Source organism: Palaemon carinicauda, chromosome 3 (genome assembly GCF_036898095.1).
Source record: "Palaemon carinicauda isolate YSFRI2023 chromosome 3, ASM3689809v2, whole genome shotgun sequence".
Taxonomy (NCBI): Eukaryota; Metazoa; Arthropoda; class Malacostraca; order Decapoda; family Palaemonidae; genus Palaemon; species Palaemon carinicauda.
In genome coordinates, this window is record NC_090727.1 from 116,660,700 (window position 1) to 116,682,447 (window position 21,748).

General features: G+C 44.9%; 1 protein-coding gene across 10 annotated transcripts in view; it reads left to right on the forward strand.

The window, feature by feature from the left end:
- The window catches only part of LOC137638420 (uncharacterized), a 547,169-nt gene that overhangs the window by 226,565 nt on the left and 298,856 nt on the right, over positions 1–21,748 (forward strand). The gene's annotated exons all lie outside the window — the stretch shown is intronic.

Below are 21,748 nucleotides of genomic sequence, written 5' to 3' on the forward strand. Positions count from 1 at the left end.
AAAGAGTGGTCTCTAAGGCAGCAGAGAGAATTAGTCCAGGGAAGGAATATATTCTTGCTACTAAGGGCTAGCCCAGATAGCCCACAAGCAATCCCATCCATCTATATAGCAACTAAGGACACTTCAGTTATTAGGGAACTGGACTTTAAGGGAACAATGTTCCTCAGCAAGTAGAAGCACTAGCTAGGGAAACAAGGGGAGGAGGAGGGAGGCTTAGTTAGTGGTGAGGCGGCAGGACAGGAAGGCCTAACTGTAGCATTAGGACTAATATGTCATTTCAAGGGGTCTGCAGTAAGAAGTCATAGAGAATGTGTCCTCACAACCGGCTGCTAGCCTACCAAAAACTAAGTAAGGAAGCCTAAGAAATAAGTAAGGCGACACGAAAGGAAGGTGTACATGTCAGCATTAGAACAAGATCGGTTGCGGAACAAGTTCCCACAACTTGTGCCGCCTGGCCAATTACTAAGGCTAAGTAGATGAATTAAATACTGTCGCCCTAGGACAACTGTAAAACAGTGGTATGAGGTTTACTTAACTAAATAAGTAAGAGAACTCTGGCATATTTAGTGTGCAAATTGAAAGGCGAAATAGGACGCAATTATATTCTAATAGACATTTATTTCTAATAAATGACTAAATGGAAAAATGAGTGTAACAAATGTAACGTGTTAAAGGAATTATACGTGCAACGTATACAGAAAATATTTTTCCCTCCCTGAAAGGGAAGAAAAGATGAGTGCCACTCTAAAACTGAAAATTTTGATAAATTTTCCCAATATAAAATATGTAAATGTTGTATACTATCAACACTGTGTACTATGTACACACGGCACAAGTGTTATCTGTATAATTCCACACCTGAGATTTTGAATAGTCTTAGTGTCACCATGGTGACACTCACTTAAAAGGTATCGCACTGGGAGTGACAACACCTTTTCACCTAATTGATAGTCCCAATCAATTAACTGTTCATCGCAGCACTAGACGACAGGTTTTAATACACTACCTGCCGCCACCACATAATGCTTCAGTTCATGGACTTGCTTAGCGTAGTGTTTGTAGAACACTGGATGATTTCCATCCAGTATATGAGCGAAGACGCTCAAAGTCCATACACTGAAAAAAGTTCAGTGATGAAGCAATTTTCCTCGGATCATGACCTGCGGGTATCCTGTCAGGATCCGTTCTGCGAATGAAGTAGGTGAGCTTCGCCCTCAGTTGTTTTAGGGATAAGTTTGATCCTGAGGTTTCTCCTTTGAAGAGCTGTCCTCCCCTGAAGTCTGAAGTTCTACAAAGATAGACCTTTAGACACTCCAGAGAGACATCTTCCTTCAGAGGGCAGATTCTCTAGTGACCCCATCTTTTAGTGGCTAGCTCGTTCTTGGCGAGAAAAGCTGGATCAAGAAAGAGATTCAGTTCTCCCACTTTTGTGAACTGAATGTGGCCCTCATTTCTTGATAGGGCCACTATTTCACTAACTCTAGCCCCTGAGGCTAAAGCGAACAGGAAAATAACCTTCTGGGTTAGATCCTTGAGAGAACAATCTTCTTTGTTCACAGATGAAGCATAATGTAGGACCTTGTCCAAAGACCATGAAATGGGCTTCGGATGAGCTGCAGGCCTAAGTCTAGCGCATGCTTTCGGGATCTTGTTAAAGATTTCGTTTGCCAGATCCACTTGAAAGGCATATAGAAGAGGTCTAGTCAAGGCTGACTTACACGTAGTTATCATGTTAGCTGTCAGACCTTGATTATGAAGGTGGTTAAAGAAGGACAACAGAAGTGTATTGAAATTTCTTTTGGTCCTTTTGCTTTAACAAAAGCAACCCACTTTTTTCAAGATGATTCATATTGTCTTCTAGTTGACTTAGACTTGTATTCTTCTAAGAAGTCTATAGTGCCTTTTGAGATCCCAAATCTTTTCTTAACCGCTAGGGTGAGAAAATCATGAGATGAAGGTTTTGGGTTCTCTGTGATGAACCGAAGATAGTTTACTTCTGAACCCGTTGAGACAGTGCTGGGTTCGGTACAAGGGCCAGCCTCAGCCTCAGTTCCCTCACTAGAGGGGACCAGTAACTCTTGGGCTATTTGGGAGCCACTAGAGCTGCCGCTCCTTGGAAGGATCTCAACATGTTGAGGACCTTCAGCAGGAGATTGGATGGAAGGAACATTAAATTTTGGGTCCATCCGTTCCAAACTAAAGACATGGCGTCCGTTATCTCCTCTAGAGGATCCTTGTATGGGGATAAATATCGAGGTAGTTTCTTGATGACACTCGTCACGAAGAGGTCGTTCTGCAGTTCCGGGACTTGTTCCAAGATGGAAGAGAATGAGTCTGCGTCTGTGGACCATTCTGACTCTATCGGCTTGAGCCTGCGTAGAGCCTCCACTGTCACATTGCGGATCATTTGTAAGTGAACTGCTGAACGCTGAGACTGTGAACGCCCCTTTTTTAAATAGGGTCCTTATGTGTAGAAGGATTCAAAAACTCGACCTTGTTGTTTCTCATGAACTTATTGAGTGTCAACAAGTCCAGAATGACTCTGAGTTTTCTTGAGTCCTTCTTGGGAACACAAAACAGCCTCCCCTGGAATTTGATGGACTTTGCTTTCCTTATAACCTGTACGCTCAAAAGCTATAGGGTATTCTCTTCTAATACGGGGTTGAAGTGTTGGAAGAGTTGAGGAAATGATGGTGGAGACATGTCTAGTTTCCATCCTACTCCAATCTTGATTAGGTCATGGGCCCAAGGATCGAAGGTCCAATGATCCTATTGGAGCCTACCTCCTACCAGAAGCGTCTCCTTGCTCCGATTGATCGGAGGGTTTACCTCCTCGACCGCCTACCTTGGGCATCGAGGTCATAGAAACTGTGGGATGTTGTTGAGCAGGCCGAGGGAAAAGTATAGACTTTTTCGTCTTTCTTTTAGGTTGGGGACCCACATCCGGGGAAGACTTCCTCTTTGAAGAGATGCCCCACTTCTGGAGAAGCTTCCTATTCGCCGTGATGGCTTTTTCGACTACCTCTTTGACTACATCGTTTGGAAAGAGGTTTCTACCCCAGATGTTGGAAGATATCAGCTTCCTGGGTTCATGTTTCACTGTTTCAGCAGCAAACACGAACTCTCTACAGGCTCTCCTAGCCTTCATAAAAGCATATAGGTCTTTTACTAAGGTGGCCATATGCATTTTGGCCATGACTATGAGCATGTCTTGGGTACTTCGTTTGCCTGCCACATCTCTATGCAGTTTTGTAGGGATAAAGAGGCTGCAAGTCTCTCCTTCGTTTCTTGTTCCTTGCACAAGAGAAACTCCGAAAGTTTAGGGAGATTCTCGCTAAACGGTCGTCCAGCGATGTCCGCGTCCAGTTTCCCTACTGAGAAGGTTAGGTGGACTTCCTTCCATTCCTTCTCCTTCATGGGTAAGGCTAGTGACAGAGGCCTGCACTCCTCAAGTGCAGGGCATGGTTTTCCTGCCTCCACTGCCTTGGCAACAGATTTAAATGCCTTCCACGTAAAGGGGAATGGTATTGAAGCAGGAGCAAGAAAGGTAGGGTGTTTCTTGCTCAAGGCGGATACTTTCGATACCGAATACTGTAACCCGCCTTTCTCAGGCTACTTGACAAGAGAGCCTGTGCCTTATCGTGTTCAAAAACCATGACTTCCCCCTGTTCTCTCTCCTCTTTTAATATTGGTTCATGCTTCAGTCGAATGAAGCAATCAGGGAAAGCGTTAAAGCTTGGCCAAAACTGGATGTCGTCTAAGAGGATAGTTCCCAACTTCTCTGAGATGTATAGTTTGCCGTTCAAAATCTGCATAAGCTCCAGGGATTGGTTTTGGAGCAGGTCGGGAGGTCTTGGTCTCTGGGTCGCTTGAATGACCCTCGAGAGGCGATAAGTGGAGCTTCACGGAGCTCTCTCTTGAATTTTGCTTCCATTGCCTTGCCTCGTTTGCGAATGTTCTCCATTAAATCCGTAAGATGGGCCAGCGCCTGGCTCGTGTTGTCCAATGGAGGGGAAGAAGGTGAAGACGTCGAGGGAAACGGCTCCGGGGCCGGCACAGACAGAAGAAATTCTGACACGACATCGTCATCTTCTCCCAGAGGTGCCTCCTTGCCATCCGTCTCAATGGCAATCTGGACCCAGGGAAGTGCGAGTCGTGCTTGGGGCACAACAATTTCACTACCCATTTTTGGGAACAGTAAACTACGCATCCTATCGTTATGTGGGTATGGTCCTGTTGAGTTTTTCTGAAACTCTCTTACCCATTTGCGTAGCTTTTACGTTCCGCATCCCTAGACTCTGTTGACTTGGGGTCATTAAAACCTTCGGTCACTAAGGTCCGGCAGATATTGTAGACTTGGGGGTCCCAATGTTGCAGGGATTCGGTAATAATGGTGCAAGAGGCATGAGACCTGCATGCTGTATGACCGTAGAAGTACTTACTCCTAAGATTGCAGAAGATCGCATCGCATGTCATCTGGGGCTCCTCCTGTAAAGAAGGGAAATCAAAATGAGTATACGAGTGTTTATCTCACATGATAAACATATGTGCAATTATTCATATTTTAATCATTATAGCTTAGGATAGTAAGCTAGAAAGAAATAGGGAAAGACACATACTTGTGTATCCATTCCCAGCCAATTGCTGTAACCTCCCCCCAATAGTAAAGATAAAGAGTTTCCTTTATCAGGGCAACTCGAAAGAGAAGGATTCTAACTCCTAGGGATAGAAGAAGTGTACACTGCCACTGGCCCTTCTAATTATTTAATATTGTGGGGTAAGTATCAACTGATTTCCAATCAGAGTATTGAAGGAATTTTATTCTTTCAATATAGGTTCGGTCTCAGCAAAAGCCTGTACAAGGGTACACAAGATATTTTATAAATTAACTACTGTATAATAATAATATAGTTTTCTGTTTGCAGTATATACTATATTACAAATATACTGGCTATTGTATAATCATATACTAGATTGTAGTTCAGCCGGCATGGCTAACACCTGGCGGCACGGTCCAGCCAGCATGTCACCGACTGGACTAGAAATTAGAAAAGACACATACTTGTGTATCCCACCCAGCCAATTGCTGTGACCTTCCCTTCCAATATTAAAACTATAGAGTTTCCTGATCAGGGAAGCTCGAAGATAAGGGTTCTAACCTTTAGGGATAGAAAAGTGTACTACAACTGACCCTTGTAAATATTTAATATTGTAGGGTAAATTTTAGACTGATTTCTAATCAGAGTATTGAAGGAATTCTATTCTTTCAATTTAGGACTGGTCTCAGCAAAAGACTGGGCAAGGATACATAAGATATGTTGGAAAATAGCTACTGTATAATATATACAATAGTTTTCTATCTGCAGTATATACTCTACTGCAAATATACTGGCAACTGTATAATCATATACTGTAATTCAGCTGGCATATTGCCGGCAGAGTTAGTCCCTGGCGGCATAGTCTGATGGCCAGCCGGAATGTTTGTACCCGGCGGCACTGGTACAGTCGGCATGCCGCCGACTGAGTAAGTACCAGACGGCGCCGGCCCGGCCGGCAGCATGGACGGCAGGTTTGTACCCGGCGGCACCGGTACAGTCGGCATGCCGCCGACTGAGTAAGTACCCGACGGCGCTGGCCCCGCAGCCGGCCGGGTTAGTACCTGGCGGCACTAGCTGATAGAGAGAAATTATGGAGTGAAGGACTGCCTTATTACAATGTATGATTATATTAAATAAGGATGTAAGTATATAAATATACTGCCTTCCTCCAGAATGAATGTTCAAATGGAAGGGTAGAATGCATCATTCAGGCTTCCATCCAGCCACAAAGACTGTTGCCGGCCTTGCAGGACTGTGGATGGCAGTCCAAGGGAGGACTGAAGAACCTTCAGCGGCAGAGGGGTCTCCCACCGGCAGCCGCCATAGCCGGCACAACCTTCCAAGATCTTATGTCTGGAAGGGAAAGAATGAGTGGCTAAACAGCTGCTTAAGTAGGAGCCCGGCCGGCCCCGTAACCCACCGGCAAGCAGTGAGATTGCAGGACGACGACCACAAGGAATGCGATGTCTAAGTCATCGCTAAAGGACAGAGGGGGCAGGGAAAAGGGTCCTGTATAAAGTGTGGAAGAAGGGGGCAGAAGAATATCTATTCTTCAGCCTAGGGTCTGCCGAAATGGTACTAAGAGGCAGCGGCCGCCTCTCAACGCCGGAGAAACATCGTTTCAATGTGGGCGCCGTCCCAGGCGGCAGAAGAATCTCTATTCTTCAGCCTAGGGTCTGCAAACACAGGACTAGTCTTCTAGACCGCAGGGGAGAAGGTGGCGGCATCATACTACCACTTCAGGTGCGGCCTAGGGAGGCTTAGCCTCCTATGCCGGCAGCTAAGCCGGCAGGGGGGTGACTACTCACCCTGTAGGTCTGCTGCCGGCAGAAAGACTGAATACTGAGATTCTGTCGAAAACCAAAGCCGGGCTCTCGCTGGCAAAGGTGGGAGGCGGAAAAACCCAGGCCTAGTCAAGCTGGAGTGAACTACTCTAAGGCAAGACCAGAAAGGGTTGCCGCCTACGGCGGCACTTAGAGGGAATGAGGGATTACCCTTAAATCTCCACAGGAGACAAGTATCGAGTTATATAATTCTAGGAGATGTACTATCTCCCATTGAATTAATAAAACGATACACGAGGGTAAACGGGGATAATGTCTGAAAGTATACTAAATCGCTTAGGCTAGCTAGCCTTGGCAAGACGAGATCTCGGTTACCTAAATCGCTGAAACTCTAACGTAGACGATCGACAAAAGGAAGAGGAAATTATGCATAAAATAGACATCTTTACTTGTATAATTGTGCCTAAATAGCTTTCATAATTTATTAATGTTATTACAACCGAGAATTGTTCTGCTAACTAAATAACACATGCATAATGAACGATAGCACACATGGCACCTCCGGTGACAGGCCTAGCTCCTAATCAGAAATAATTACTCTAATTTCACTGTGCAGCAGGAGCTAAAAATTATACACTGTAAAGAATCAATACTTAACTTTCCAGAGACGAAAGAAGCTGGAGATTCCATAATAATCCTCACAAAATCAATCAAAAAGGTCAGATCAACAGGGAACACCACCGTGCAAATTCGCTACAAAAATAGGAATAACCGCCATCTTGGATATGGCGCCATCTAGATACTCAATAGTAGTATGGGAGGAAGGATAACCTAACCTTGATAACAGGCCCCCTCCTAATTTGCCACCTTTCCCCCTCGAAGCAAAAACGCTATTCGGGGTGAAGATTGCTATGTGTCGTATCAAGATATACGTCCCCTGATTATGCGATATCCTTAAGAGAAATTTTAAGGATATTCGCGCCAGGAGTTAGAATTCTGGAGACCTAAAGGCAAATTCTCTGGGAATATCACTGTAGTTCAAATATCCCTTGGAAGCTACTTATAGGAACCTTCCATCAGGAAGACATGGCTTGAGCACCAAAAAAAGTAGTTGAAAGTTTTTTTTTTAATAATTAAGTATCACTTGGATATGTGAATGCTGCTCTCTCTCTCTCTCTCTCTCTCTCTCTCTCTCTCTCTCTCTCTCTCTCTCTCTCTCTCTCTCTCTCTCTCTCTCTCTCTCTCTCCAGTGCCATACCAATAAAAAAAATTCTTTTTACTTGAGAAGTGTTAATTAAATGGGACAAAATGAATTTATACTTTGCCTAAATCCATGTTAATGAATAAACGGATTTTGAGCGAAGTGAAAAAACGGATTTTGAGCGAAGTGAAAAACCTATTTTTGGGTGAGATAGCCATGTCTTCCTGATGGAAGGTTCCTTCAGTAGCTTCCTAAGGGTATATATGACTACAGTAGATATTCCCAGAGAATTAAACTAAAGGTTTCACAGAATTCTGACTTCTGGCGCAAGTACCCATAAGGTTTCCCTTTAGGGTATCGTATAATAACAGGGGACGTATGCTTGACACGCCACATTGCTATCTGCACCCCACATAGCGTTTACGCTTCGAGGGGGAAGTGTGGCAAGTTATGGGAGGAGCCGTTACTAAGTTCTCCTCCTTCGTTACTGTTACGGTACTCGGCGACGTCATATCCGGTCACCATGTTGGCTGCCATCTTGGTTGACGTCACTGTTGCGCACCATCCTCATTCCTTCCGGCGTTTATGCTAGCCTCCATGATACAATAAGATTGGGAGGGGCCTGCCAAGGCTGGAATAGAGAACAAAGGCGGGTCCATCAGGACGACATGGCTATCTCACACAAAAATAGATTTTTCGCTTCGCTCAAAATCCGCTTTTTGGGCTCAAGCCATGTCGTCCGATGGAAGTGTACCAAAGAATTAATGTATTGTGGATTTTTCCATTTTGTAGTGCCTTCGACTTCTAAACAATATTCCTTTGGTCTGATGACTACAGAGACCTGTGACATTTCCGTTACATGTCACTTCAGATAAGCATATACCATGTTACCGCTTCCTGCCCCCTTGGCAGGGAAGTTCTATTTGGACGCAAGGAACATCTTGAAGTTACTTAATAGAGGAACTCACCTTGTCTCGGAGATACCTGCCGGGCCCAGGGTCAGATAGAGGAAGTTAAGTACGATCGTGTTGGAACAAATTACCTTGGTCTAGATGAGTTTGCATCAAGAGAAACAATATTATAACATTGTTCATAATAATATTCAAATAATGGGGTTATAAAAATTCTCTAACAGTGTTTTTATTTCATGAGTGAGGGCGAAATGAGACGCACAGGGTAACAAAATTCTATTTTATTTAGTAAAATAAGAATTAGCATGAAATAAGCAAATTTTAAAATGGAATGCAATTAAGAACATAGACTAAAGACATCAGAAGAAGTGGGTGTGGAATCTGAAAAGGAAAACTTGCCATTACACATATAAATTCCAGAGGAACTATGAAGTCTTTCTAGAAAGTCTTATATACACTTCATGTACATGTTTCTGTCTATGTTACTTCATCTTTGTAGAAGAACAGTCCTTAGTGTCACAAGGTGGCACTTAAAATCACTATGTTTCGCACTAGGGTCAACACAGTCACCCATGAAGTTAGAGTCCCGAATAACTCACTGTTCTACGCAGCACTAAGCAGCAGGTTTTAGCACACTACCTGCTGCTACCACATAACTCTTGAGCTCGTGCACCTGCTTCGCGTAGTGTTTGAAAAACACTCTTGAGGATTTCCAGCCTGTGAAAAAGCGAAGACTCGAAATCCATTGACTGGAAAAAGTTCAGGGAAGAGGCGACTTTCCTGGGATCATGACCTGCGGGTGTACTGTCAGGATCCGCTCTGCGAATAAAGTAGGTGATCTTCGCCCTTAGTTGTTTAAGTGACAAATCAGACCCCGATGTTTCTCTTTTAAAGAGCTCTCCTCCACCAAAGTCTGAAGTTCTTCAAAGATACACCTTTAGACTCTCCACTGGGCATAGAAAGACATCTTCCTTCAGAGCGCAGATTCTCCAAGGTCCCCACCTTTTGGTGGAAAGCTCGTTCTTGGCGAGAAACGTTGGGTCAGGAAAGAGGGTAAGTTCGCCTGTTTCAGCGAACTGTATCTGGCCCTCTTCTCTTGATAAAGCCACAATTTCACTGACTCGGGCTCCCGAGGCGAGAGCAAAAAGGAAAATCACTTTTTGAGTCAAATCTTTTAGAGGGCAAGACTCATTGTCCAAACTTGAGGCAAAATGGAGCACTTTGTCAAGAGACCAGGAGATGGGTCTCGGTGCAGGTGTAGGATGGAGTCTAGCACATGCCTTTGGCAGCTTGTTAAAGATGTTGTCGGACAGGTCTATCTGGAAGGCATAAAGTAGTAATCTTGTCAAGGCCAATTTGCAGGTGGAAATCGTGTTGGCTGCCAAGCCCTGTCCATGAAGGTGAATAAAGGACAGACAAAAGTGTATAGAGATTTCTGTATGATTTTTAGCCTTGACGAAGGACACCCATTTCTTCCAGGATGACTCATATTGCCTTCTGGTAGATTTTGTTTTGTATTCCTCTAGGAAGTCCAAACTTTTCTTCGAGATCCCAAACCTCTTCTTTACGGCTAGGGAGAGAAAATCATGAGATGAAGGTCTCGGGTTTTCCTTGATGAAGCGAAAACAGTCGACTTCTGAACTTACCGGGAGAGAAATGTGTCCGGCAGGGGAATTAGCTTGGGTTGTAATTCCAGGATTAGAGGGAACCAGTTGCTCCGGGGCCACTTGGGTGCCACTGGGGCTGCTGTTCCTTGGAAGGTTCTCAGCTTGGTGAGGACTTTCAGCAAAAGGTTGGGTGGAGGGAACAGGTAAATCTTGGTCCATCTGTTCCAATGCAGGGACATGGCGTCCACCGCTTCTGCTCTGGGGTCCTCGTATGGGGCCACGTAACAAGGAAGTTGTTTGTTGTCGCTTGTCGCGAAGAGGTCGATCTGCAGTTCGGGGACTTGTAGAGAGATGAAGGAGAATGAGTCTGCGTCTAGGGACCATTCCGACTTTATCGGGGTTGTCCACGATAGAGCATCCGCCGTCACGTTGCGGAATCCTTGTAGGTGAACTGCTGAAAGGTGCCATCTTTTCTTGTCCGCTAGGCGGAAGATGGGTAGCAACACTTGGTTGAGTTGGGGCGATCTTGAGCCCTCACGGTTGAGACATCTGGCCACAACGTCGCTGTCCAGAGTTAGACGGATATGGGTTGAGGGACGTGGAGACAGCCTCTTCAGAGTAAGAAGGACCGCCATGGCCTCCAAGATGTTGATGTGGAACGTCTTGAATAGGGGAGACCATGTTCCTTGAACTTGTCGTTGATGGGAGTGACCCCCCATCCTTCTAGCGATGCATCCGTGTGGATAACGACCGATGGAGGCGGTGGTTGAAGAGGAACTGATCTTCTCAGGTTCTTTGCCTCCGACCATGGCTTTAGGACTGAGCGAAGCCTGGTTGGTAGAGGTCTCTTGAGATCTCTTCGAGCGATGGATGCGTATCTTCTCCAGACTCCCGATGCATCCTTTGGCTGTGCTCGTAGCACTGGGTCTGTCATTTAAGCGAACTGTAGTGAGCCGAGCACCTGTTCGTGTTGTCGTCTTGAAATCCGTTTGGATTTTAGGAGTCTCTTGACAGATCCCGCTATTTTCGTCCTTTTCTTCACAAGGATGGAAAGACAGTGTGACTGAAGGTTCCAATGTATTCCTAGCCATTGAAACTTCTGAGCTGGAGAAAGTCGAGACTTTTTGGTGTTGATCTTGAAACCCAGATGTTCCAGGAATTGGGTCACCATACCAGCCAATCGTCCAGGTAAGCCATCACCTGGACGCCTTGTCGGCGTAGCTCTTGGACGATTGTTTCTGCGAGCTTCGTGAAGATCCTTCGAGCTATGTTGAGTCCGAAGGGCATGGCTCTGAGAGCGTACTGCCTTCTTTGAAGCCTTAATCCTAGGTAGGAGGAGGCCTGGCGATTCATTGGAATCTGCCAGTAGGCATCCGCCAAGTCTATTGAGACTGTGTGCCTTTTGAGGCAGTAGGGCTCTTATGTGCTGAAGAGTTAGCATCTTGAATTTGTTGTTCACCATGAAATTGTTGAGAGGGGACAAGTCCAAAATGACTCTGAGTTTGTCGGGGTCCCTCTTGGGAACACAGAATAGTCTTCCCTGGAACCTGGTTGACTTTACCCTCTTGATCACCTTCTTGTTCAAGAAGTCTTGGATGTATTCTTCCAGGACGGGGGTGGAGTGTTGGAAGAATTGGTGGAAGGTTGGAGGTGGTGTTACCCAACTCCACTCTAGACCATTCTTGATGATGCTGTGAGCCCAAGGATCGAAGGTCCAACAATCCTGGAAGAGGCGGAGTCTTCCTCCCACCGGAAGCATTTCATTGCTTCTGGTTTCCCGATGGTTTACCACCTCGGCCGCCTGCTCCCCTTCCTCCTCTCCCTCTGGATGGACGTCAAGAGGAGTCTCTGCCGGAGCCTCTACCTTTGGGACGAAAGGTAGTTGACTGCCTTGTTTAGGCAGGCGTTAAGACTGGTGACTGAGCCACCACCGGCTGAGGGATCAGCTGAAAGGTCTGTTGGGGCTGAGCCACCAACTGGGGAGTTGGGGCTGAGCCACCAACTGGGGAGTAGCGGGTGCCGGAAACTGGCGCTTAGCCTGCCGCTGCTGGAGTCTAGGTTTATTCGATTTCTTCTTGGGTTGGGGGCCCTCATCCTGTGAAGATTTCCTCTTCTTTGACATGCCCCACTTGTTGAGAAGGTTCTGGTTCTCTGTGGCGGCTCTGTCAACGATCTCTTTCACAAGGTCGTTAGGGAAGAGATCTTTCCCCCAAATGTTGGAGGAAATCAGTTTCCAGGGTTCGTGGTTGACGGTAGCATCTGCAAACACGAATTCTCTACAGGCTCTCCGGGCCCTGATGAAGCTATAGAAATCCTTCATCAGGGTGGCGAGATGGGTCTTAGCTAAGACCATGTAGAAGCCTGGGGTCCGAGTGTCCCCGGCCATCGTCTCCAATTGAACTTGGTGAGAAAGGGAGTCAGCCAGCCTCTCTTTCGTGTCCAGCTCCCGACGCAGATGGTATTCGGAGAGCTTGGTGAGGTTCTCATTAAACTGCAGTCCTGCGACGTCAGCCTCCAACTTTCCCACAGAGAAAGTTAACTGGATGTCTTTCCAGCTCTTGTCGTCGGGAGGGAACTTTTCGGCGAAGGGAAAGACCATGGTGGCATGAGCAAGAAAGGATAGATGTTTCTTGCTTAGGGCCGGCACCTTGGAGTTGGTGTAGCCCTTGCTCTTAAGGCAGCCGGCCAGAAGAGCTTGAGCCTTTGCATGGTCAAAGATGATGACCTCCTTAGGCTCGGTTTCCTCCTTGGAAACTGGCTCGGACTTGAGACGGATATAACAGTCCGGATATGCTTCAAAACTAGGCCAAAACTCCACCTCTTCAAGGGGAATGGTGCCTAGTTTATCATTGATGAAAATTCGTCCACTCGTAATTGGCATGTGCTCTGCATGCCTCCAGGGGTTGGTCACTGAGCAAGGGGGAAGGTCCTTAACGTTGATCTTCCTGGCCATCTGTTTCGACAGACGGAGGATCTCCCTCTTGAGGTTTTCGTCTCTCTTACAAAACCTCTCGTCCAGGAGCTCCACCAGGGCCTGGAGGCTATCCTGGTTTTCCACTACCGCCGGTGTAGGAGTGGAAGAGGTAGAGGGAATTGGTTCCAATACAGCAACGGAAGTAGCAGAAGGGGCGCAGGCGACATCGCCCTCGGAGTCAGGAGCCTCCACATGCTCCTCCTCTTCTCGACCTTCGGCCATCAGGGTCCTTTCGGTGGTGTCCGACACTTCCGACATTCGTTCCACCTCATCAAGATGGAAGTTTTGAAGTGCATCCGATACATCCTGTTCAACCGTCAGCTGGACGCAGGGGATCTCAGGCTTGGGGATAACAGCATCCGCAGATGCCTTTGGGAAGAGCAAAGCTCTCATCTTCTCGCCTGGGAGATAGGGCCCCGTGGCTTTCTTCTGGAAACCACGCACTCATTTGCGTAGTTTCTCTCGGGCGATGTCCCTGGCCTCCGCTGCTGGGATGTCCTCGAGCGCCTCATGGAGCAGGTCTTTGCAGACCCTGCAAACCTGCGGGTTCCAATACCGTAGAGTCCCTTGAGCGATGGAACAGCTGGCGTGGGTTCGGCACGCCAGGTGGCCGTAGAAGTCCGGGCGCCGAACGTTGCAGAAGGTGCTCTCACACCGGATATACTCCTCCTGTAGAAGAAAGGGGGACATGAGTCTGCAGAAGTCATTTACAATGACTTAAAGTAATGACTTAAAGTAATCTTAGATTAGTCTTAAAGTTATTTAAACTTAATATAAGATTCCTTTTCAAGTGTAAGCTTAGGATAGGTAAGCTGGAAAAAAAGCAGAAAAGACACATACTTGTGCATCCCACCCATCCAATTGCCGTGACCCCACACCATAACTAATTCTAGGGGCTCTTTAAGAGCCTTAAGAGGTGGAAAGAATATCCACATTGGATAAAGCATAGCTTAGACTTCCTCCAGGTTATTAGTCATGGTAAGAGGGGGAGCTGAGTTCATTCAGCATAGAAGAAAAGTGAGAGAAATGATTCCTCCCCATTCAGATAGGTCCCGGCAAGGGACTGTGCATGGATGCACAGAGTATGCTAGAAGAATTTACAGCACATCTATACACCATAGTTTTCTGTCTAAGGTATGTACTATACCATCGATGTACTGGCTATCGTATATAGCTATACAATAGTCACTGCCGGCACAAGGTCGGCAGGGAAGAGGTGACAGTCCACTGAAGTAATATTAGGTGGCGCCGGTAGCATGACGGCATGCCGGAAGCGCGCCGGCCGCCGGCAAATCTCCATCGAGGGGGAACCCCTCACTGTCATCAGTCTATGTGGCAGAGAGAGGGCGAACCTCAGGATGATGGCAGATCGCCGGCAAGTCGGCGGCCCCCAGCAGTCGGCAAGCAACCGGCGAAGGTATTCCAACACTGACGTCAATCAATGAGACAGAGAGGATACCGAGTTACACTGACGGCTGATGCCGGCAGGGTATTGACGGAAGTGGACCGGCACTGATCAGGTAGAGAGAAAGGATAGGGAAGAGGGAGGGAATGGTAGTAGCTCACTACCCAAACCTCGTCTTCCTCCAGAATGAGTGTTCAAATGAAAGGGAGAGGGTGGCAACCTTTCATCCAGTTGCAACAGAGCCGGCAGCCGGCTAAAATTGCGGAGGGCGGCCCAAGGGAGGACCGAAGAACACTCTAAGATAGTGAGGTCTTCCGCCAGCAGACCGACCTGTCGTATGCTATCCCATAGTTCGACTATATGCGGGAAGCGTAGCAGTTCGGGCTACCCAATGAAAGGACCGAGCCGAACCCACAACCCGCCGGCACCCGGGTGAGTTGTAGGACAGCGGACAGAGGTGTGATAGCTAGGCCAACACTAAAGGACAGAGGGGGGAGGGGCAAGGGTCCTGAGGGTGAGTGTAGGGGAAGGCGTAGCCCTCACCGACACTCCAGGGGGCGGGTTCTGTTTCAGTACCAGCACTATCCCAGGTGTAGGAAGAATTCATTCTCCAGCCTAGGGTAGGTTAGTTCAGAGAAGGTACAGCACTGATGTACTGTTCTAAACTATAAAGAAACAGAATCCCCTGGCCTGGCTAACCTAGGCTAGAGAAGCAAGTCCTCAACCCAGGGAAGGCAGGTGTAGGACAAGTCGCTAGACCACAGGGAGGAAGGGTCGAAACCCTCCCAGGTGTGGACTAGGGGGAAAGGCAGAGCCCCCCCACCTTCGCCGACCAGCAGAGACCAAAAGGAGAGTTCATTCACCTAAAGGGGTAGCTGGATGGTACTCTGAGGTTCTGTCCCAAACTCAAAGCTCATGTACTATGGCTAGGAGCGGGGAAAGAAAATCCTAGCCTAACCTCACTCTAATACGATTCAAGGTAAGGAGGGCTAGGATGTAGCCTAGGCTACCTCAGAGGGAGGAGATTACCTTTGGTAAGGTAACTGGGGAGGTAAGAAAGTATACAAAACCCCTAGCGTTAGGTTAGGGGCAAGGGAGTCGACTACCAAGATCATCGAAACCCCTTGTATACTTCCTAGAAGGCGGAAAACATGTGCAATCACTGAATCTTATATGTATAAATGCCTAATGTCTTCATTTCGTAACTTAACACTAGGAACACTTATTATATCATGCATGAAAGTAAACAAAAATGCCTAGGCTATGAAGCCTAGGGGCTAGGCTAGCAATCTAGCATACGAATCGGCTACCTACACTCGCCGAAATTGAATACTGTCGGTGTAATATAACTAATTCCTAGCAATGAAGACTAAATAACTAATGCTTATAATTAGCTATAAGACCGGGAGGTTGTTCTGGCTAACTGAATAAAGCATGCGAAGCGAACAACAGCGTCAGTGCTATGACGCTTCTGGTCAAGGCACAGCTCCGCCACAAAACACTGTATTTTAAGTTAAAAGACGTTACTTTATGGCTAGAGCTGATTTATACAATACAAGAATATGGTACTCAACTCTCCAGAAGAAGGCGAGGCAGAAGATTGCGACATGATGAATCTCTTAGCGAAAAACTGGGAAAAAACACCTGGTCATAAACGCTACGTGAGAATGAATGAGGAAGGCGTGCAACAGTGACGTCAACCAAGATGGTGGCCAACATGGCGACTGGATATGACATCGCCGAGTACCGTAACAGTAACGAAGGAGGAGAACTTAGTAACGGTTCCTCCCATACCTTGCCACACTTCCCCCTCGAAGCGTAAACAATATGTGGGGTGCAGATATCTGTGGCATGTCAAGCATACGTCCCCTGTTATTATACGATATCCTAAAGGGAAACCTTATGGGTACTCGTGCCAGAAGTTAGAATTCTGTGAAACCTTTAGTTTAATTCTCTGGGAATATCTACTATAGTCATGTATACCCTTAGGAAGCTACTGAAGGAACCTTCCATCAGGACGACATGGCTTGAGCCCAAAAATCTATTTATTTGTGAGATAGCCATGTCGTCCTGATGGAAGGTTCCTTTAAGTAGCTTCCTAGGGTATATTTGACTACAGTGATATTCCCAGAGAATTTAACTTAAGGTATCCAGAATTCTAACTCCTGGCGTGAATATCTTTAAAGTTTCCTTTAAGGATATCGCATAATATCAGGGACGTATTCCTGACACGCCACATAGCAATATTCACCCCACATAGCATTTACGCTTTGAGGGGGGAAAGTGGCAAAAATAAAACGCCCTTCCTCCGTTACTATTTGAGTATCTAGATGGCGCTATCGTCGCCACCATGTTTATTCCTTGAAGCGTTGAGCAGGTGCTACAGATACAGTAGTTTCAGGTGGGATCCTGCCAAGGCCTTTTCATAGAAAGGAGGGCGGGTCCATCAGGATGACATGGCTATTTCATCCAAAAGTAGATTTTTCGCTTCGCTCAAAATCCGTTTTTTGCGCTCAGGCCATGTCATCCTGATGGAAGGTTACCAGAGCATTAATGTATCTGTGGATTTTCCAATTGTGCCTTAACCTCAAGATAATATTTCCTTGGTCGCTCAGACCTTAGAGACCTATGACGTTAGCGTTACATATACGTCTTACTTCTAATCATGAACTATGTTAGTGCTTCCTGCCCCCTTCAGGGAAGAGTCATACCAGACTCAGGAAAGTCTCGAAGTTTGCATAATTCATATGAACAAACCTAGCAACAAAAAGGCATACAGGTCTCACTGTATACCCAACCAGTCGAAGTTTGTATTTCCAATACAAACAAAGGTTTACATAAGCCACTGTAGCATCCAAAGTATACAGGCTTAGCTGTACACCACAACAGACAAGTTTATATCTGTGTAGGAACAAGGTATGCATGGGAAGAAAAGGTTTGTATACATGTAAGAACAAAGTTATTTCAGATGTTCTCATGGTAATATGCAGAATAATAAGGAATAAAATAAATAATGCTCATGCATAACTTTATTTATTTAAATTTGGGGTGAAATAAAATGCAAATACCAATCAGTTATATATTGGCAATCAATAAGTAGAAATTCAGCATACTTTGTATAATAACACAAAAATGCTAGTGAATAATAAGAAACATAAAAATGCAGTCCAGATCAGAAATACTTGTTTCACCTGAAAGGAAACGATAGTTAATGCCACCAAACTGAAAATTTAATAATTTTCTAATACATTTCTGTGAATGACTGTCTTTTCACACTGTGTAAAAACACATGGCACAAGTGTTAATTCTATGTTTCTTCACCTTTAATCACTGGAACAGTCCATAATGTCACCCTGGTGATATGCGTCCATAAGGGAAAGCTGAGCGACTAGCCCACTACAAGCAGAAGCCCAAGCCGGCCCTACAACCTGCCGGCAAGCTGTGAGATTGTAGGATGACAGCCAAAGGGTTGCGATGGCTATACCATCACTAAAGACAGAGGGGGGAGGGAAAAGGGTCCTGTATAAGATGTGAAGGAGCCGGCAGGGTTGCCGGTCCTACCACACCCTAAAGAAACTCTGTTTCAGTATAGGCAACATCCTAGGTGGCAGGAGAATATCTATTCTCCAGCCTAGGGTCTGCCAATATAGTTAGGGGGCTGGCAGCAATCTAGCCACCACCCCTAAACAAGAGAGAAACAGAGTTCCAGTGCCGGTGCCATCCTAGGCAGCAGAAGACTGTCTATTCTTCAGTGTAGGGTCTGCAAGCACAGGACTAATCTTCTAGACCACAGGGAGAAGGTGGCATTATCATATACAGTAACCCCTTCAGGTGCAGTCTAGGAAGGTCTAGCCTCCTATGCCGGCAGCGTAATCCGACAGGGGAATGACTATTCACCCTGTCGGGTAAGGGAAGGGGCAGAAATCCCTAGCCTAGTCCTGCCTGAATGACAACTCGAGGCACAACCAACTAGGGTTGTAGCCTTAGGCTAAGGGAAGGGGCAGAAAACCCTAGCCTAGTCCTACCTTAATGACAACTCGAGGCACGACCAACTAGGGTTGTAGCCTTAGGCTACACCCAAAGGGAAGGAGGGATTACCCTTAAATCTCCACTGGAGGCGAGTATCGCTTTATATAATAATTCTAGGAGATATCTATCTCCGCCTGAATTGATAAAGCGATACACGAGGGTAACCTGGGAACATGTATGAAAGTATACTAAAGCCACTAGGCTGATAGCCCAGTGGCAGCGAGAATCAACTGCCTAAATCATCGAAGCGCTCTCGTATACTATCTTAGAAGAGGAACCTTTTATATGCAATCAACATATCTCACATGTATAAATTGCCTAAATAGCTTCATTTAAATTTAATAACACTAGGAATGTCTATTATATCATGCATGAAAGTAAACTGAAACGCCTAGGCTAGGAAGCCTAGCGTAAACAAGGTTCGGTTACCTAAATCGCCGAGACTAATACGAATACTATCTGCATAATATAATTAACTCTTAGCAATGAAGACTAAATAGCTATCTTTATTTATGCTATTTATACCGGGAAAGTCGTTCTGGCTAAGTAAATAACTCATGCGTTACGAACGACAACGCCCATGACGCCTCCGGTTCAGGCAACAGCTCTGCCACTAAATTAACTTAATTTGACTTAATTTTCACTGTGAGGCAAGAGCTAAAAATTTATACAATGTAAAGATCAAATACTCAACTTTCCAGAGGCAGAAGAGGCTGGAGATTGCATGATAAATCCAAAATAACGAGAGAGCAACCGGGAAAATCACCGAGCGAGTTTGCTACAGATAAAGGAATAAACATGGCGGCTACGATGGCGCCATCTAGATACTCATATAGTAACGGAGGAAGGGAACCTCAATAACGTCTCCCCTTTTATTTTTGCCACTTATCCCCTTAAAGCGTAAACGCTATGTGGGGTGAAGATTGCTATGTGGCGTGTCAAGAATACGTCCCCTGATATTATGCGATATTCTTAAAGGAAACTTTAAGGATATTCGCGCCAGGAGTTAGAATTCTTGAGACCTTAAGTTAAATTCTCTGGGAATATCACTGTAGTCAAATATGCCCTACAAAGCTGAAGCTACTTAAAGGAACCTTCCATCAGGGTGACATGGCCTGAGCCCCAAAAATAAATTTATTTATCAAAATGGCACTAGGAGACTTGGAAGACCCAGGCCTACCTGGCTGAGGACTATGGTGCGGGAAGTAGGAGATGATGAATGGAGAAGTATTGATTTAAATCTCAAGATAGAGAGGACTGTCAAAATCTGATCAAGGCCCTTTGCGTCAATGGGCGTGGGAGGAGGTGATGATGATGATGAAATCTATTTTTGATAATAGCCTGGACTGAAAATACGGCATTCGGTTTAGTTGGCTGATCTGTAGTTTTAGTAGACAGCATAACGTATATGTTATGAAAGAAGTCTTTACTAAATCATAGGTTGTAATGTTAATTGACTTTCATTTAATCATTTTTGTTATCTGCTGATCTCAAGGTGCCGCTATTGAGAATATTCGCATTTATAATTAACCGAATAATGTTGATATAATTTCATGACTTATACAAAACTTTTGATAAGAAACATTAAATATGTACATATGTACAGTATATTACCATAATACTGTAGAGTTTTCACACAATAACTTTTAGAATTATTATTAATTATTAGTTGGTCATGTGATTCATAGATTTAAAATGTTTGATATCTCTCTTTACTTACTTTACTTTACTTTGATGGCTGCTTTTCTGGTCCCATACAGAAGGAGAACCGTACTCTTCTACAGGACCTCCTCTGTCGTTTTACCTCGTTCGTTCAGAGTATATATTGTTTCAGATCACATATTGTATGATTTTTTTTATAGGAAAGTCTTCAGTTTCCTCTTGAAATCCTTAATGTCTTCCATCTTTCGAATGTTTCGTGGGAGCTCATTATATGGTCTCGGGGTCGCATATTTAAAGGCTTTAGAGCCTAAAGTAGACATATATCTAGGTTCCAACAGTTTGAAGCCATCTGTAACTATTCTCGTGTCGACACGATTTGTTGGCGGTGCAATATGTAGTAATTCTCTTAAGTATTTTGGATGTCCAGTTCTGATAACTTGCGGGTTATTGAACATATTTTAAATTCAGTTCTCGCTTTAATCGGCAGCCAGTGTAAATCAATTAGTATAAGGATGATCCTTTCTCTAGGTGGAACACCTTTTATCAGTCTTGCTCCTCTGTTTATTATGTTTTGTAATTTCTTAAGTTGCACTGTTGGTAAATTGTAATAGATAGAGTTGCAGTAGTCAATCCTGGTAATAACACAGTTTATCACAAGTTTCTTTACAAAATTTTCGTCCAGGTACTTTTTTTATAAACGCAATATTTCTTAGATGATAACTAGCAGTTTTTATTACATTATTTATTTGGGCATTTAGAGACAGGTTACAGTCAAGAAACACACCTAGTTCTCGAACTTTACTAGATATCGGCACCGAGTCATTATTTATGTTTATTTGAATATCACCCAAGTTTCTTGTGCTGTTTCTCTTACCCACCACCACGAATTCAGTTTTGTCCTTATTTAATTTTAGTTGTTTAAATGTCATCCATTCTCTAACACTATCAAGGATTCGGTTTAGAGTTTCAGTAGTGTCATGTATATCATTTATGGAGAAGTAAAATTGTGTCATCTGCAAATAGTTTGAACTTCACGCCATGCCTTTGTAGCATTTTCGATAGACCAATAGTATAGATGCATAATAAGATTGGGCCAAGTACACTACCCTGGGGGTACCCCTCTGTCTAAGGGTTCATATGATGAATGAGCGTTTCCAATTTGTACACAGTAATTTCTACCAACTAAGTAGTCTTTTAGGTATTCGAAGGCTTTATCTTCAACGCCGATGGACCGTGGATCATTTAGTAGCAGTTCATGCACAACCGTATCAAAAGCAGCACTGAGATCGAGCAGTATTAAGAGACCACATTTATTTTCATTCATCATTTCTAGCATATTTACAATAGAGCAGATGGCTGTCTCCATAGAGTATAGTTTTCTGTAAGCAGATTGGTTATCAGGCAAAGCTTCTATTACTTTTAAGTGACTAACTAGTTATTCAAGAATTACATATTCAAGCACTTTTGAGACAAAGGATAGATTTGAAATAGGTCTATATGAGCTTAATTCCTGGTAGTCCAGTGCATTTTTCAGAACTGGTGTGACTATAGCCATTATCTCAGATTAAGGAAACCTA